At 41.3% G+C, this 14,904-nt stretch overlaps 1 protein-coding gene across 1 annotated transcript in view; it reads left to right on the top strand.

Moving 5' to 3' along the window:
- The first annotated feature begins 788 nt into the window (after positions 1-788).
- Positions 789-14,904, top strand: part of NPY2R (neuropeptide Y receptor Y2) — a 127,839-nt gene continuing 113,723 nt past the window's right edge. Inside the window, exon 1 of the mRNA XM_082243901.1 lies at positions 789-1,166. The gene's annotated coding sequence lies outside the window, so the exon portion shown is untranslated. The remainder of the gene's footprint in view (positions 1,167-14,904) is intronic.

Consider the following 14,904-nt stretch of genomic DNA (forward strand, 5'->3'; position numbering starts at 1 on the left):
GAGGGAAGGAGAGAGAGAGAGAGGAAGGGGGAAAGAGAGATAGGGGAGAGAGAGAGGGGGAGGGAGAGAGAGAGAGAGGATAGAGAGAGATAAATTGAGAGAGAAAGAGAAGGGGAGAGAGAGGGGGGAGGGAAGGAGAGAGAGAGGAAGGGGGAAAGAGAGATAGGGGAGAGAGAGGGGGAGAGAGAGGGGGAGGGAGAGAGAGAGAGAGGAGAGAGAAAGATAAATTGAGAGAGAGAGAGAGAAGGGGAGAGAGAGGGGGGAGGGAAGGAGAGAGAGAGAGAGGAAGGGGGGGGGGGAGAGAGATAGGGGAGAGAGAGGGGCTGGGAGGGAGAGGGAGAGAGAGAGAGAAGGAGAGAGAGAGAGAGATAAATGGAGAGAGAGAGGGATGGGGAGAGAGAGGAAGGGGGGAAGAGAGATAGGGGAGAGAGAGAGAGAGAAGGAGAGAGAGAGATAAATGGAGAGAGAGAGGGATGGGGAGAGAGAATGTGATTCGTGCACATTGGTGATGCTGTGTGTATTCTGTGAATGAGATCCTGATGATTTGATGGTAGAAGTTAGAGAAAGGAATGGCAGGGTGCCTGAATGTTTTGAACACTTTGAGGAAGTTGATGAGATGGGGGAAGGCAATGTTCCAGTATATATAATGCTCAATGGACAGAGTTGTCTTCTGTATGTGCTCACCATCCTCTTCACCGGAGCGCTCCCAGAGCTCATCTCTCGGCTGTAGCTGGGGAACTCCATAGAGCTGTACTATAAGGGATGGCTGGGTGGGTAGGTGGGTGGGAGGTGTGTTGTCAGCAGAAGCCCGTGCACTGACTGGCTCCTTCTATTGCATCCCTGACTCGGTGACTCCCAAGGACTTTAATTAGCAGCTCTCCTGTGCGCTGAGCAGCAGAGATCAGTGTAGAGTGGAGGAGAAGGACTGCTCTGTGCTGGGAGCAATCACTCTCTCACTGTCCCTTACCTATGACAAGGGGACATCTTCACCATCTATATTACATCAATCTATGGAGAGAGCCTAGAATCCTCCTCTCATTACTCCCATCCATCCAGGAGAATGTGGACTGTCACCTCAAGGAAGCGCTTTATCTCACCTGGTAAAGAAGAAGAAGATTAAAGAAGAGGAACTTTTTTTTCCACATCCCAAAAAGAAAGCTGACTTTGTAAGTTGTAGAAAGCAATTATTCTTCATGACATGTTTAGTGAAGCAGATGTAAGGGCACAGAACAATAGTTCTATGATAGGATACAGGGTCATCCATCTGTCTGTATCCACACTCCTAGCTTAGCTTATTTCCCAATTGTACTTTTTCATCTTGTTATATTGTATCCATTGTTTAATAATAACTAAAGAGAGAAAATAATATTTATCTTCTATAAAAAGTACATATTCTGTTATGTAAACACTGCAGTACTTTTTAATTATTTAGTATAAATATATGCACACAGGCTCTGTTATGAACATTTTTTTTATAAGAAAAATAAAATTATATTGAGCTTGTACAAGAGAGCAAAATCAAACTGCAGTTACCCATAGCAACCAAATCTCAGTTTATTTTATCCCCATCATGTATTCATTGTGTTTTACACATTTCATGAAATCCTATAGAATAGGAATATTGGACAAAATATAAACTAGTGCATCTGGATTTTGCTCTAAAAAGTGAATGGAGGATATTGAAATTTCCATCATTCATTACTATATGTAGGTGCCATATATATAGTATGGTGGTCACATACTTAAAGATTTTATAAATTATCGTATTGTTGATTGATTTACTGTCCGGAATAACAAATATGATCAGAAGATGGAAAAGACTGTCCAACCCGTCATATACTTAATGATCATATCAATTTATCTACTTTCCTATGATCATATTTTCTATCTAGACCAATCAGAATAGTTTCAATTAAATCAAACAGTTTTGCTCAAAACGGATCGATGACGCAATGGGGTTGATTTACTAAAACGGAAGAGTGCAAAATCTGGTAAAGCCGTGCATGGTAGCCAATCAGTTTCTAACTTCAGCTTGTTCAATTAAGCTTTGACAAAAAAAAACCTGGAAGTTGATTGGTTTCTATGCAGAGCTGCACCAGATTTTGCACTCTCCTGTTTTAGTAAACCAACCCCATTGTGTGTCTTTTCTACACATCAGAAATTAAATCACATTGTCCGATTTGTGAAGAATCGTTTCATCAGATTGTTATGTGTATGGCCACCATTACATAGAATATTTCAAGCTTTTTAACATTGCCTATTACTTATACTAATATTTGTGTCACTGTTGTCTCTAATACTGCCAGAAGTTTAACAGTTCCTTAAAGAAAAAGACATATTTTACTTTACTACAGTTTATTAAAACTATACATATGCATATCTAAGTGATAAACATTTTATAGAATCTGACAACTAATAGCAATTTTATGTAATATTACACATAGTGTAAAAATAAAACACTGACATCCGTATCGGTTATCATAATTTTTTCAGTTTTTTCATTGCCTATGTTACATGAATGTTACTGAAACTTGATAGGCAAATTGTGTGAATTTTTCACAGAATATAGCCATAAACTTTTCAGATTCCCTATAAATACAGACATATTCGCCTTGGGCATTTTTAAATATCCCATTCACTTCCCAACTTGTATTCATGGAAAGGGAATGCTCCCATATTAGGTAATGATGCCATGAACCAGAATTTTTTAATATTTGTTTTTTTTTAGATTTGCATTTGCTTTTCCTGCATGCAGTATTGTGCAGATTGGATCGGTGTTATATTTTATCTAAGGTCTATGAACTAAGTGCATTAAGAAGACTCTTTTAGAGTTTACCAGCAAGTAGCAGCTTCAGTCCTGCTGTGACAGTGACCAGTCTCCAAATATTGGAATGCTAGAATCCAGGCATTTATGTTATAGAGGAGATCAATGCTAATATTTATTATCCAATAACTAAAATGTGCCCACAATAATATAGTCCTAACTTTAATCCAACCCCTGACCTTTAAGCTAACCAAACCCCTAAATTATGGATGGACAAACTAGCAGGTTCAATTCACAGAGGGTTTGATGAATTCTGATTGACATTTGCAAAACCTGAATTTGGCAATTAATCCTATTAAATCTATGATCTTGATACTAAATTCTAGCCATCTCCGACGTTAATAGACAAGCTATTGTCAAAAAGATAATGGGGATATGGTCACCACCATGGGGGTCAATAAAATAAGCAAAAAAAACTTTTTTTTTTTAATACCATACAGTGGGTGAGAGCTTCCTTTAAAGCGAGAGTAAACCCATCCATTTAACCGTTTCAAAAAACAGTTACATTTCCGGCATGTGCTGGGACTACACCCCCATTGTTTGAGCTCTTAACCAAACTGTCAAACCATCCAGTGTCTGGTGTCATAACTGATCACATGTGCAGCATCATGGCAGTTGTAGATTAAACAGAGGCCAAGATGGCAGCTTTGTTGGCTGAAAACTTTAGGGGGATTTACTTCCACTTTCAGCTTGGGGTCACACTGTCCTCTGCAGGTGTCAATACAAAGTTAATGACACCTTCAGAATGGTTTGCAGTTCGCAGTGCGAATTGTGAATTCAGACAGGAATCAGATCACATGGATGTAAACACCCCCATTGGTTTAGCTCTTAACCAAACTGTCAAACCATCCAATGGCTGGTGTCATAATTGATGACATGTGCAGCATCATGGCAGTTGTAGATTAAACAGAGGCCAAGATGGCAGCTTTCTTGGCTGAAAACAATAGGAGAATTTACTTCCACTTTCAGCCTGAGTTCACACTGCCCTCTACAAACCGTTGCAGGCGTCAATACAAAGTTAATGACACCCCAGAATGGTTTGCAGATCGCAATGCGATTCGTGAATTCAGACAGGAATCAGATCACATGGATGTAAACACCCATGTGATCCAATTCCAGTGCGGGGAAAAAAAAGGTTCCTGCAGCATTTTTGCGTGAATGCAATGCAAGTTCAGCCATTCAAACTGTATGGCTGAATTTGCATCGCACAGACATCGCATGTGATCTGCACAGCAATGCGGTGCAAATCACATGCAATGTCTGTGTTCGCAATAGTGTGAACCTAGGCTAAATGCCAAGTTTAGGGTGACATGGAAAAAACATCAATCCTTTAAATGACATGCTTGGGGATGCCTTTGAATTGTTTGTAATGTGATAGAACTGTACAATTTTCACGGACACCTTCAGCAACATTGAATTCTGGCATCAATATTATTGAATGCACATTTCTTTTTTTAACTTTTTAGTTGGCTTAAATACAGCATCAGTGCCCTGTTTTAGTAGTAATAAGCATGAATGGCCAGTGAAAGTAGCAGCCCCAACAGTTTTAAAAGTTATAGAAAAAAGCTAAAGCCCTCAACTTCGTACAGATGGTCCAGTGGCACAGCAGTGGGTAGACCTAACAGACTTTTAAAGGATTAACTTTTTGTGTTTGTCAGCAACAACTGTAGTTGCTGTTTAGCTGCGGGCCCCTGCTGACAGTGTGTCAAATGCTTATGCGGTTGGAGCTGCCTGGTGCTGAATGCAGACAGCCAATTCTACTGTAGGGGACACAGCGACTGTATGGATACAGCTGCTTGTCCTGATTTGACAGGCATACAGGGGTGAATGGGGGGCCTCTGGAGAGGTAAATTTTATTTTCTTTTGTTAGCGCCATTTTTTTAAATTTTGGATTGTACAACATACACTTGTTGCTGTCCTTTGCAGCACATACTTGTAAAGTAAAGTAGTGTGCTCCAAAAGAACCACATATTTATTCCCCCTATTGCCATAGCTATCTTTAAATTAGGCAATCCTTTCTATTAAAAATGTCAGGTAGGGCTAAAGTGAGAGGCAACGTTTCTGCTGAGTTAGTAGGAGGCAAGCAGGTTCTGCAAGACAAAGTGGTGGTCAGAACCCACCATCTACATGTCTGCTTTTTTTATATCAGATTCAGGGTGGCTGTTTTATACAGCCACAGCATTCGCCGGAGGTAGTTGAGTGGTTAAGAAAATCTTCCTCTTCCAAAACATAGAACAGCCAGTGGTCAGGATGATTTCATCACATGACTACTGACTTGCTGCAGTCGAATGATCTTGGTTATGTGCAAGAATTTCTCCCATGAGATACTGAGGATGAGGAAAAAGCTTAATGACTGTGGAGGGCAAAAGACTCACACTCCTCATTCCTCACTTTCTGCATATCTCACCTCTCCACAACATTCATCTGCTGCATGTGCCACAACATCTGTGACCTTTAGTGACAATGAGGGTTTCAGAGCTGAGGATACACCACATCAAACGGTGAAGAGGGGTTCATGCGGAGGTGTATCAAGTAAAGGCTTGAAACTTTGCAGAACCCTTCTACACCTGCTTCACCATCTACAGCAACATGCTTCCCAAGGCAGGTGTCTGTTTCACAAGTGCTGCAGCAGAAGAAAAAGCCCCCCCTCTGCCATGCTTAGGGGCTGTCTTACCGCATAAGCATGCTGGGCAGTTGTGACCAGTGACCCAGCCCCAGCCAAGCATTAGTCCCGACAGCCATGTCCCACCTGAGGGGTGACACCCAGGGCTGGCCTCCGGACTGCCTCCGCATAACGGGAGAGAGAGAGAAACAGCAGCGCTGAATAGTAAAGGGATCTATTGAGGGAGGGCTGTGTAATATAAAGGGGTCAATGGGGGGCTGTGTAATGTAAAGGGGTCCATGGGGGGGCTGTGTAATGTAAAGGCATCCATGGGGGCTGTGTAATGTAAAGAGGTCCATGGGGGGGGCTGTGTAATGTAAAGGGGTCCATTGGAGAGGCTGTGTAATGTAAAGGGGTCCAGAGGTGTGGGGTGAGGAACTGAGTAATGTAATGGGGTCCATGGGGTGGCTGTGTAATGTAAAGGGGTCCATGGGAAAGGCTGCGTAACGTAATGGGGTCCAGAGGCGTGGAGTGGGGAGCTGTCTATTGTAAAGAGGTCCATGGGGGGGGGGGGCTGTGTAATAAAAAATGAGCTTCACAGCACAATGGAGCAATAGCATTTGACCTGGCTTTCCCTCATGTATATAGAAAATGATTCCTGAAGACCATTAACTTCAATCCAATTATAAAAGAATTCTCTACAAAGAAGTATTGCAAATTTAATAAATAATTCCTAGTGCTTTCGTACTGTGCCGATTTAGTCTGTAAGTTCTTGTTTTTCAATTTCTTGTTTTTCAAGCTTGTGTTATATTGTCCAAACTTTGTGTTAATGTTTAAACACTAATTTTGTTGGGAATACCAATAAATATAGCCTTATCGATGATTTGCATTTTTATTTTTGTGGGTGATTGTGTAGGCAGGGCCCCAGTGCACTGCAGTGCCCGGGGGCCTATAATGCTCTTAAGATGGCACTGCCATGCCCAGCAACTTAATGCCATCTTGGCAAAATTGCTGGCCTGGCAGCTACTTCCATTCCAGATCAAAGAATCGGCCCCCTTCAATAGGTTTATGGCCTGTGCTATATGACTGGGGCAGGTATCCAGCCTCTTAACCAAGAAAGCCATCTCTACCGTCAGCAAGCATGGTGAATGCAATGTGTCTGTGTCACTGGACCATGCTGTTATTGGTAGGGTACACATGACAATGAGCACACGGTCCAGGAGAACTGGCCAGAGGCACTATACCCTGGGCCAATCTTCTGGTGGCTGTAAAGAATGTAGGATAGGGAACACTACTGGAGCTGGTGATGTCTGTCACATCTCAGTCCCCTTCTCACTGTCTTCATCCTCCACCTCCATATGCAACCTTCCTGACTAATTACTGCCATATTGAGTTACAGCTTGTATGTCTAGGATACAGGAACTACACAGGGCCAGAGCTGCTTGAGACTGAGAGGTGGATGACCCCACGTCATCTTCAGCCAGGCAAGATTATGTCTGACAATGGCACTAAACTATACCCCTCACCCCACTCCACAAGCTCTGGTATGTAAGCTTGGAATTTTACTGCTTCCATATTATATGGCATAAACAGCCTCCTTCTTGATGGCCTGGGTAGTCCCACAATATTAATTTTCCTCCTATCATCACATTTTTTAAATTTTTTTTATAATTTTTGTTAAAGATTAATAGAATTTATTTGAACCATAAACAAATCTGTGCCAGAATAAAACTCAAAAAGCTGCTGAACACCGTGTTCATGATACAAAAACACGACAAATATAAAGCTTTATAATATAATTTATTTATTTTTCATTCTTTTTATTAGGGTTTTTTTTTTTTTTCTCGTAAGATTTTCCCTGGACTGATTAAGCAAACAGGGGCAGGGACAGTAAGGCTTTAATTAAAGCACTTACCAGCAATCATACCATGGACTGCTGGGTGTCAAGGATGTATCACTGGCTGGACTTAGCCTAATAACCCCTGGATCATCATAGAACTTCCAAAAACAAACTGCAGATGCTAACGATTAACGTAGACAAAACACTTTTCCTTGTTATTCTTGTTAATGCCACAGCTGCCAATATTTCTGCCTCCTGGCACCTCTCCTCCCTCATCCCCTTTACCGTCTTCTTTTTGGCAGAAGTCAGTTGACCCTCTCAAATTTTTCTCGTGGAAGAGAGCTCTTTGAGCCTTCTATCTCAACATTTGACTCTGTTTTCATTGCCTTCTGTTCCTACATTTAGGCTTGTGCATTTTGTCTTGAAAATGTGGTGCCAGTGGCTAATATTCTCTGCAAGTAGTGATGGAATGGCTCCCAGGCTGTGGCCCTCAGGTGCACTAAGAAAGGCATCCTTTCTTGGTGCTCAAAAACATAAAGCTGCTGACCAAAAGCTGCCTTGTGTTTACACATTTAGGTCTGTTCAAGCAGCTTACACAGTGTCCTGGAAGAGAAAGTCTGCGGTGCTACAAATCCTTACTCCGTATCTGCTGAATAAGGTTAGATGGTCTATGCCAGGACATATGTTGTACCTACTGTAGATTGCCGTGAAGAAAGTGAAAGGCCAGCACTGACACAGCTTTTAAAAAAACAATTGCATATTTTATCCGTTATCCATCAAGACAATAAAATAATCCACCATGTAGAAAGATGAACGGGTTTCAGCCCATTTGGGCCTTAGTCATAACTAGTGCAAGACTTTCACTTACCTTATGCATTGTCCTGCCTTCCGTTTTCTTTTTTCAAAATTGTATTTGATAAACTACACTGTAATTTATTTTTTTAGAAAACACGCTTGCCTTGTTTGTGTCTGCACAGTTTGAACTATCTCGCCTGCATATGTTAAACTTGTCTGTTTTTTTTTACCACTTGCCGACCAGCCACCGCAGATCTACAGCGGTGGGTCAGCAGGTTCACACTAATCTCTGTACCTGTAGGATGGTTCGCAGGAATGATCCTGGGGGTGCACACATAGGCCCATTCGCCAGCAGGGAAGCTGATCCAGGTGGCCGGCGGCCGCGAATACCGCCGGGCAACCGTGATCACTCCCCGGGGAGAGTGAATGACAGTCTGCTGTTGTAAACACAGCAGACCGTTGTTCTCTCAGCAATCAACACAGAGCTCCTGTGTTCCTCCAATTTAGTAACACAGGTCTCTGTGTTGATTTCATACCCCCCCACAGTTAGAAAACACCCCCTAGGCTCACATTTAACCCTTTGATCGCACCCGGGCCTGTGCAGTCTGTGCCACTGGACACTTGCAGTCTGGGCCTGCCAGTGTCATTATTACAGTAACAGTGTATATTTTTAGCACTGATTACTGTAGTAATGTCACTGGTCCCCCCCAAAAGTGTCAAAAATGTCAGTTAGGGGTCCGATCTGTCCGCTGCAATGTTGCAATCCCGCTAAAAATCGCTGATCGCCTTCATTACTAGTAAAAAAATAAAATAAATAAAAATTACATAAATCTTTCCCCTAGATTGTAGACGCGATAACTTTTGTGCAAACCAATCAAAATACACTTATTGGGATTTTATTTAAATAAAAATTTGTAGCAGAATACAAATTGGCCTAAAATGATGAAAACATTAGCTTTTTTTTTTTTTTTTGTAATAGCGCAAAAATAAAAATTGCAGAGGTGATCAAATACCACCAAAAGAAAGCTACATTTTTGGGAAAAAAAGGACATCAATTTTATTTGTGTACAGGGTCACACGATCGCGCAATTGTCAGTTAAAGTAACGAAGTGCCGAATCGCAAAAAATGGCCTGGTCATTAAGGGGGTAAATCTTCTGGTCCAGAAGTGGTTAAATTGTCTCTGGGAGAGTACCTGCCTTGTGTCTCTTTTCTCTATTCAATCTGCTCACATAAATGCCCTGCTGCTGGTCATTTTTTTCTTAAAACTGAACTCCAGGATAAGCAAATATTGTCTAAATACAAGAGTTATTTGTATTCTTCCTTCAATCTTGATTTGTTTTGTGTTATTCTTCCAGATTTGTGCAGTATTCCAGTGTGCATCGGTCACTGCTGCTCTTTCCTTGTGCAGGGTGTCCCTGCCCCCTCCTGTACTTCTATGCAGGCCGATTGTAGTGGGTGGGTCTACTGGGCCCCTCCCACAACTCTGCTTTGTGCACAGGCACAGAGATAATGTCACTGCTTCTTTAAAAGGTAATATCTGGGTTTGCAAAGGCATTTGGCACACACAAAGTGTATTTCTATTTTGTTAGGCTATTGAGGAATATATTTAAATGATTTTGAATGGTTTTGTGCCCGTAGTTTAGAAGGGTATCAAATCAAATACCAAAAAATGTAATGCGCTGCAGCTTACAATCCTTAAATGAGACGGCCACATTCATTTTTTTTTTTTTTTAGCCATAATTTTCCTAAATTTTTACCCGGTGATCTGGCCAGTAGTCTTAGGGTGTTTCCACTCTCAATGAAGGAGCAACAGAGACATCCTTGAACATTGAGCAGCATTGTCATTCCGGGGAGAGGGCATTGTAAAACTGGCTGGCTCAGAAAATAGATTTTAATCAGTCTGTGGCTGTCCTACTTCAACAGAAGCCAGACATTTAATTTACTTTCTGTCAAAGGGGACATGCTGGAAAACTTTTCTTGAACAGAGACTGCAGCCACCGATCAGTGTATTCTGACAGCAGTGGGTGTAGCTGTCAGAATACACTGTCCCCGTGGAAGAGATTTATCCATCCATTTTGTTTTTCGTAGATGGAGGAATATGGCTGAACAAAAAAAAAAAAACTAATAGTGAATGCACAGTTTAAAATGCACTTAGCAGATTAAGCCAAGCTCCAGGTAATCAAAAATAAAATATAAATAGTGCGTGCTATGTACACTGCTACACTGCAAGCAAAAAAGGTGAAATACCAAAACCTCCAACGTACGCATAAAATATATGCAGCTCTATATATGTGCAAATAATATACAAATAAATATTCCACAGATAAAAGTATAAACAGTCCCTCTGTGTCCGGTGTTAAACAGAAAATATCCTCCTGTGGTTCTTATAGACACACATGAAGAGTGTTCTTCCAGTGATTTAGATCAGAGGCTTACCACAAATATTGGCTGCTCAATCAAGTGCAGCAAACACGCATAAACAGCATCAGCCTCAGGGGACAGGTGTTTCTTCTCGATTTCTTCTCGGTAATCCTCGATATTTAGGACTCTAAACAGAAATCCAAAAAATAAACTAACATAGTGTAATATTGCTTAATATTTGCAATAATCGCACCCAGGTCAGTATAGTGACAATATGTGCAGATGAGTGTGCAGTCACCAGCCACCAACCTTCACCCCCATGCAATGCACAAGCACCGCCAACTGGATTTTATACAGCGTTATGGGTGAAGAAAACACTGGTAGCGCGCATCAAACTGAAAACTCCTTCGCAGGCTCTCTCCTTTCTCTGAGCAGTGCAGAAATAAGTGCAGCAAACACACATAAACAGCATCACCCTCAGGGGACAGATATTTCTTCTTAGTAATCCTCGATAATAGGACTCCAAACATAAATCCAAAAAATAAATTAATATAGTGTAATATTGCTTAATATAAGCAATGTGAGTATAGTGACAATACGCACAGATGAGTGTGCAATCACTGATCATTAGCCTTCGCCGCCATGCAATGCGCAATCACCGCCAACTGGATTTTATACAGCGTTATGGGTGAAGGAAACACTGGTAGCGTGCATCAAACTGAAAACTCCTTCCCAGACTCTCTCCTTTCTCTGAGTAGTGCTCCATTCATATGACCCAAAGTACTGTGAGCAATAAACAAAAAAGGTACTTCATAGTGTGGTATTTATTTAAGTACTTGGACATACAGTTAAAACATCAGAAAACCAAATGCATAAAAACAAAACAAATAAAATGGATGACTGCTTAACTCTCAACTTATGCCCCCACCTGGTACAGTGTTGTGGTGGCCTGATGTTCCCGCTATCCTTTGCGATTCGCACTAATGTACATCTTTAAAGTTTCCATATTGCTTTATCTACGGCCATTTTTATGTGGTCCATAGTCGGAATGTCTATTGGATCACTTCCTGTTCTACGCCATTTTCTTGGTGACCTGAGAATGTGACTTCTGGTCCGGCGCCATTTTCTTAGTGATCCAGTCAGTCATAAACTGCAATACTGACATGGCTACTTATGTCCCAATAGAACAAAATAAAGACAGTAATTAATCTATCAGGGTATGCCCGGGCTCATGATTACCATAAAGCAACCAGGAGTAATTCAGACTGCTATTTAATTAAGGATCATAAGTCAACTGAATGGTCGCCATTTTATTGTAGTCTGATTGAACAGATGGGGGGTGGGGCATTTTTCAGTGGTTATTGAACCAAATACAGTACAGTATTTGTTCTCATATGTGCCACTCAGAATCAAAAATAGATACTAAATGCCGAATAGGACCACATAAATCTAATGAGCATCTACCCAAAGGGTACAAAATATATAAATATGTACAGTATCTCACAAAAGTGAGTACAGCCCTTACATTTTTGTAAATATTTTATTATATCTTTTCATGTGACAACACTGAAGAAATAACACTTTGCTACAATATAAAGTAGAAGTGGTAGCTGCAAATACAGTGAAGGAGTTTAAGCATGCATGGGATAGGCATAAGGCTATCCTTCATATAAGATAGGGCCAGGGACTATTCATAGGATTCAGATATATTGGGCAGACTAGATGGGCCAAATGGTTCTTATCTGCCGACACATTCTATGTTTCTATGTTTCTATGTGAGTGTGCAGCTTGTATAACAGTGTAAATTTGCTGTCCCCTCAAAATAACTCAACACACAGCCATTAATGTCTATACCCCCCCAGGCAACAAAAGTGAGTACATCCCAAATGAAAATGTCTAAATTGGGCCCAATTAGCCATTTTCCCTCCATGGTGTCATGTGACTCGTTAGTGTTACAAGGTCTCAGGTGTGATTGGGGAGCATGTGTGTTAAATTTGGTGTTATCGCTCTTACTTTCTCAAACTGGTCACTGGAAGTTCAGCATGGCACCTCATGACAAATAACTCTCTGAGGATCTGAAAAAAAGAATTGTTGCTCTACATAAAGATGGCCTAGGCTAAAGGAAGATTGCCAAGACCCTGAAACTGAGCTGCAGCATGGTGGCCAAGACTATACAGGGGTTTATTAGGACTGGTTCCACTAAGAACAGGCCTCGCCATGGTCGACCAAAGAAGTTGAATGCTTGTGCTCAGCGTCATATCCAGCGATTGTCTTTGGGAAATAGATGTATGAGTGCTGCCAGCATTGCTGCAAAGGTTGAAGGGGTGGGGGGTCAGCCTGTCAGTGCTCAGACCATACACCGCACACTGTATCAAATTAGTCTGCATGGCTGTCGTCCCAGAAGGAAGCCTCTTCTAAAGATGATGCTTAAGAAAGCCTGCAAACAGTTTGCTGAAGAAAAGCAGACTAAGAACATGGATTACTGGAACCATGTCCTGTGGTCTGATGAGACCAAGATAAACTTACTTGGTTCAGATGGTGTCAAGCGTGTGTGGCGGCAACCAGGTGAGGAATACAAAGACAAGTGTGTCTTGCCTACAGTCAAGCATGGTGGTGGGAGTGTCATGGTCTAGGGCTGCATGAGTGCTGCCCGGACTGGGGAGCTACAGTTCATTGAGGGAACCATGAATGCCAACATGTACTGTGACATACTGCAGCAGAGCATGATCCCCTCCCTTCGGGGACTGGGCTGCAGGGCAGTATTCCAACATGATAACGACTCCTAACACACCTCCAAGACGACCACTGCCTTGCTAAAGAAGCGGGTAATGGTGATGGACTGGCCAAGCATGTCTGCAGTCCTAAACCCTATTGAGCATCTGTGGGGCATCCTCAAATGGAAGGTGGAGAAGCTCAAGGTCTCTAACATCCACCAGCTCCGTGATGTCGTCATGGAGGAGTGGAAGAGGACTCCAGTGGCAACCTGTGAAGCTATGATAAAATCCATGCCAAAGAGGGTTAAGGGTGATGGGACAGCAAATTTACACTGTTATACAAGCTGTACACTCACTACTTTACATTGTAGCAAAATGTAATTTCTTCAGTGTTGTCACATGAAAAGGATTAATAATAAAATATTTACAAAAATGTGAGGAGTGTTCTCACTTTTGTGTGATACTGTATATCATATGAAAACATGAATCTCACTAGACATTTGTATGTAAATCAAAAGGAGGTAATAAAAATTGAGAAGTAATGAAAATTCCATGTATAAGGGCTCCAACCAGTATCTATAAAGCAATTCACGTCCCACTCTATATTGTGGCCATGGGGTGTGTAGGACTCCAGGTAATACCTTTTCAGCAGTTACAGCAACAGTTTTTTTTCTTTTTCTGGATGAGATAAAGTTATTACATAAATGAATAACAGCTGACCATTGTAAGCACCACTGTCAGGGGTACATGGTTTGTATTAACCATTTAACTGCTACTTTTGCTGGACAGGATCACCTGTTGATTATAAAGCAAAGAAAAAGCCAAAAAAACAAAACCGAATGCAGCCATCAATCTATGGATTGGTAAGCTGCTATATATAACATTTTGTTTTTGGGTTGTGTACCGCTTCAGAGCCCTGAAGAAGAGGCTAAGCCTCGAAATACATTAGCCATTATCTATTGTGGACAAAGCATCTGTTTTAACGTCACACTGTAGGTTCCAGATGTATGGTTTTGATGTGCTTATATGAAGCATTTGTTTGTGAGTATAATGCTTTTTATCTAATAAAGCTTATTACTGAGGATAATGCACTAGGCTGGTGCTCCCTCTTTAAGTTTTTTTGATTTTAGTGCCTACAGACATCCTCAGTCTTAAAAGGGCAGCAAGGCCAGGGCAATCCAGAAAGCCAAATGCGAGTTCCATTGAGCAACATTATTTGACTTTTGCCATGCCTGATCCCATAGCTCCAAAGTTTTTGTAAACAGACTATATCAATGAATGTCTGTTCTTTGATTCATTTGCCAAGACCGTGAACTTCAAACACACTGTTGTTGCCGCAAACCCATGTTAGCAGTAAACCCTAAACTCATCCCTACCTTAAACATATTTCTAAATCTAAACCTTCCCCTTACCCTTCCTTAACAGTATCCCTAAACTTAAACTCCTCCTAAATCTAATAATTAACCACTTCAATACAGGGCACTTCCCCCCCTTCCTGCCCAGGCCAATTTTCAGCTTTTAGCGCTATTGCATTTTGAATGACAATTGCGCGGTCATGCAACACTGTACCTAAACCAAATTTATGTTATTTCCCCCCCACAAATAGAGCTTTCTTTTGGTGGTATTTGATCACCGCAAGGTTTTTTCTTTTTTGCTAAACAAATAAAAAAAAGACCGAAAAGTTTGAAAAAAAAAAAAAAAATTTTGTTTATGTTATACAATTTTGCAAATAAATACGTTTTTTTCCTGCACTGATGAGCACTGATG

This window comes from Pelophylax lessonae (assembly GCF_965119305.1).
Source record: "Pelophylax lessonae genome assembly, chromosome: 1".
Taxonomy (NCBI): domain Eukaryota; kingdom Metazoa; phylum Chordata; class Amphibia; order Anura; family Ranidae; genus Pelophylax; species Pelophylax lessonae.